The sequence below is a fragment of the Meleagris gallopavo genome, chromosome 4 (assembly GCF_000146605.3).
Source record: "Meleagris gallopavo isolate NT-WF06-2002-E0010 breed Aviagen turkey brand Nicholas breeding stock chromosome 4, Turkey_5.1, whole genome shotgun sequence".
NCBI lineage: Eukaryota > Metazoa > Chordata > Aves > Galliformes > Phasianidae > Meleagris > Meleagris gallopavo.
Window position 1 is genome coordinate 25,080,302 of NC_015014.2, and position 4,213 is coordinate 25,084,514.

General features: G+C 33.5%; 1 long non-coding RNA gene across 2 annotated transcripts; it reads left to right on the forward strand.

The window, feature by feature from the left end:
- The first annotated feature begins 239 nt into the window (after positions 1-239).
- LOC116216618 lies at positions 240-3,895 on the forward strand. 2 transcript variants are annotated; one of them, XR_004159747.1, is made up of 3 exons: positions 240-314; positions 2,085-2,217; positions 3,816-3,895. It is a non-coding gene; the product is annotated as an uncharacterized LOC116216618 (long non-coding RNA). The 2 variants fall into 2 exon arrangements; XR_004159748.1 differs by having other exon boundaries at positions 253-314; positions 2,168-2,217.
- Positions 3,896-4,213: the final 318 nt, after the last annotated feature.

Genomic DNA, 4,213 nt, shown 5'->3' on the forward strand with positions numbered 1-4,213 from the left:
TTTTTTTACTTGTAACATTAAACCGCTCTTCACCATATATTAATTCTCAATCTCTCTCTAACTAGTCCACCTGGGCTAGAAGTTTGGAAGTATATGGGAACTACTGCGTCATGGCCTGAACCTCTGATTGATCAGCTGAGGTAAGCAATGAGTCAGCTGTGGGAGCACAGGTGAAGGCAATTCACCTGTGTGACTGGAAAGGGTGGAGCCTGGCTTCACCTCTCCTAGACAACATTTAAGGGTTGACTGCCATGGAGGAAGGATCTCTCTCTGGAGATTTTTCCTCTTGGAGTCTTTTTCTGTGAGCCTAGGATGTGGGTTAAGCTTTTCCATTCGTTTCCAATTATCCCTTTATGATGTGGTAATCTTCCCAGATATACACTCTCTAAAGACAGCCTAATTTCTCTGTATGCTTGTCGATTATATGTCTATGTACTTGTTGATTATACAAGAAGCAAGGATGAACATATATTTTTAAAAACAGACTTGTAACAATCTTTAATCTGAGGAGAAAAACTTAGAAAAATGAGCACTCTGATGCTGGTTGAGAGGAACGTGAATGAGGGTTTTCCACTTAGGACAGAATTTGTTAAAAAGCGGTATACATTTCTCTAGCTACTGAGGACAGGTCTCTTTTAGTTTGTTTATTCTCTTGTTTGTTTGATCTCCCAGATTATATTTATTATTGATTTGAAATATAATATTTTTAATGACAAATAAATCACTGCTATCCTAAAATCAACAGCAGACAGAAATGAACAAGTACAATACAATGAATATATGAATAACAATTGGAGGCCTTATGTAGATAGATTCTCTTACAAACCCAAGCTCAGGAAATGTGTGATCAAATTTTTCTGAGAATGGATGAGGCATTTCAGCAGCAGTTACCATGATTGTTTTTTTCTAAGTACTGAATTAGTGAAAATGGAAGAAATGCCTTGAGTCTTGATTTAAAAATTCTGTATTTGCATGAATATATGTTGACACGTTAATTTTTTTTCAGCAAGTCAAGTCTCAGCATCTTAGTGAAATTTTAAAGACTGGAAATTGCAGCTAATTATACAAGGTTTTGTTCTGTTTTATTCCTGTAGAACCTACATTTAATATACTTTATCAAAATTCCTTTTTATTGCACCTTAAGATATATTATTTATGAATTAATGTGCTTTAAGATAAAACTAATAAGATTTGGCCTTAGGATTTTATATTCCATTCTTATTTTAACTCATTCTTATTGAATTTTTGAAGCTCTGTTTTTTCACTATTTGTTTACTAGCAATTCGTTGCAATTGTATTGCCATTAATCTTTGAAATGTAATTCATATTTTACTTGTCTTTCTAGGTAGGTAGTATTTGACTATTTTCCAGTATGTATACATCTAAATAAATAGTTTAAGTAGATTTTCTCATCAACTTTCAGTTTTCATTATATTTCATGGTATCAACACATTTAGAAGTTCTAATAGATTATTTCTTGTGCAATACGTCTTAAAAATGAGAAATTACTGTTAACTTTAAGTCTGTTTGTATTTATCAGGGTATGCAAAGATTTTTAGGCAGACTATTATGAATACAAGGTTTTAGAATTTACCAACCTGATAAAAAAAATGGAGGAAAATAGTTACTGAGTTACTTTTCACTGAATTTATCTTAAAAGTATATGAATATGTTCCAAATATTCAAAGAAATTTCTCTGGTAATATAATTTCACAATATGCAATACATGTTGTCATAAACCAGTCAAGACCACAGCATGAATATGGAGGAAAAATGATTTGACTGAACTATTTCAAATTCATGTTTTTATGTAGAATACTGTGATTAGAGGATAACACTAAAGTCTTTGGTAATGGACTTGTACACAAAGTCACCTTATCTTAGCCAAGTTATGCAAGTTGCATATGCATATGCAAGTTATATCCACACATTTAATTCATAGATGTTCACTTCAAAAACTTCAGTGATTCTTGGCCAGGCATAAATCTTTTTTAAAAGGTAATTGGAGGTCATTTTTCTTTCTGATCAGAACTTTTTTTTTAGCATCACATCTAGTAAGTGACAAAGCAATTCAATCTCCTTAGGCTCAGTTGATGCTTTACAGCCCCACGTTCATGAGGAATCCTAATTACCAATTCTATCCTATCTCTCCCAAATCCTGATGAAGTCCGTATACTCTTGGGTGCAAGCTGCCTCTATATTCCAGTACCTCTTATGGTAAGTCTCTTACAGCTTTTGGGTGAAATTAACTCTAGTAGTATCAATCTTCATTCCAAACTCTACTTCATTAGGAGATAGAGAATGTACTTTTTCCCTTCTTCAGACAGGCATGTTTTTATAATCTTATAATTGCATTTCTGAAAGTGTATGTTTTTTATGTCCATTTGGAATAAGTATTTACCCTTTTTTCTATTGTTTCCATACATCATCTTGAATATGCTGAAGTATTCACTGGGAAGCTTGTTCTTGCACTATATGCAATCAATTGGGAAGAGTTTCCATTAATATAGAGATATTATTTGATCAAAAATAATGTTTTAGGATTTGTGTTACTAAAATCAAGGAATTTTAGTGTATTAACAGCTGAAGCTATAATAAGCATTTTGGGGTACAAAGAAATACGTGACTGGAATTATTAGTATGAGTGAGTTGTATAAAGGAAATATGTTCACTGAATAATTCTAAAACTGCTCCCACATAGGTCAAGAGTGATTCCACATTTGTAATTTCTTACATGAGTTTTGTATTTGATTTTGTGTAATGTTAACTGGCATTAAGACAGCGGTTTCTTTGTACTCAAGTTGGATAAAAAGTTCAAAGATGTCTTTAATATGAGAACATTATCTCTGTGTAATGGAATAAGAAACAAGATTCTGAATAGTTTCTGGTTTGGTTTGGTAATTTTCCAGGAGTAGGGAAAAAAAGTGATATTTAATAACAAATTTTAAATGTATTTTTTTCAGCTACTTTTTGGAAACATCAATTCATTTTTGTAGCATTTAGATTGTGTTAAATTTTGATTATAAAAAGCTTTTTGAACTTGCAATGGATTTTATTGTGAAAAATTGAGTATGATCCCATGGGATAAGTACAAGTGTTCTTATACTTACAGACATATGGATATAAAAGAATTTATATAAGATCTTGTTTCAACTAATTTCATTGATTTCAAAGCAAGACTACTGTATCCTCCTCATTGCAATGGACTGTTAAGTAAATCAGTCCCCTGCTTGAGCTCTTACATGATAAAGAGACAACAGAAGAATTCCAGTAGGAGAGAGTATATGCCAAACAAATGTGGTGATTTATTTAGATTTCCCAACAAGTGTATTAGAGGGAAAGCCCATCTTCCTGGCTAGAAGGCTAGAAATGACATGCTGAGAACATGATATTTTTGCTACAATGTTGTTATAACTTGAAAGAGATGGAAAGAGTTCAAGAGTTCATTAGGACAAGGCTCTCAGAAATACAGTCTGTGTTCTGGGTGGTCCTGTGTGGATCCAGGAATTGGACTTGATGCCTGTGGATGCCTTTTGACTTGAGATATTCTATGATCCTATGAAAAATCTATTTTTCCATTTTTGTGATAAGGTTTCATAGTAAGTTTAGTAAGCATGTAATTACATGAGCAAACATAATTTACTTCATACAATTCCTAGGACTTTTTGTTTTTCAGATGCTGCCTGTGTAACTGTAAACAGATACCTAATGTATAGTCTGAAAACTAAACATAAATTGCTCTGAAAGTCTTTTCTTGTGAATTATGCTCTGGTAATACTGAAATGGAGCTGTACTTTATTTCACTTTTTGTGAAGGCACACTTCTGACCACCAGGCCAACCTGCTGCCCACCAAGATCCCCAGATCCTTCTCCACACAGCTCCTCTCCAGCAGGTCAGTCCTCAACCTGTACTGGTACATGTAGTTATTCCTCCTCAGGTGCAAGACTATGCACTTGCTCTTTCTGAACCTCGTTATCTTCCATTCTGCCCAACTCTGTAGCCTGATCAGGTCTTGCTGAACAGCAGCTCAACCTTTTACTGTGTCAACCACTCCTCCCAGCTTTGTAACATCATAGCTTGGTAATAAATACTTTGTTTCTTAAAAGTTCAGTGGGAAGGACAACAGAGAAGCATTTTTGGGAATCCATTAACTTAAATTTAAGCATGAGTTTTAAGATAACTTGAATAAAACAAGTTAATGTTACTTTCTTC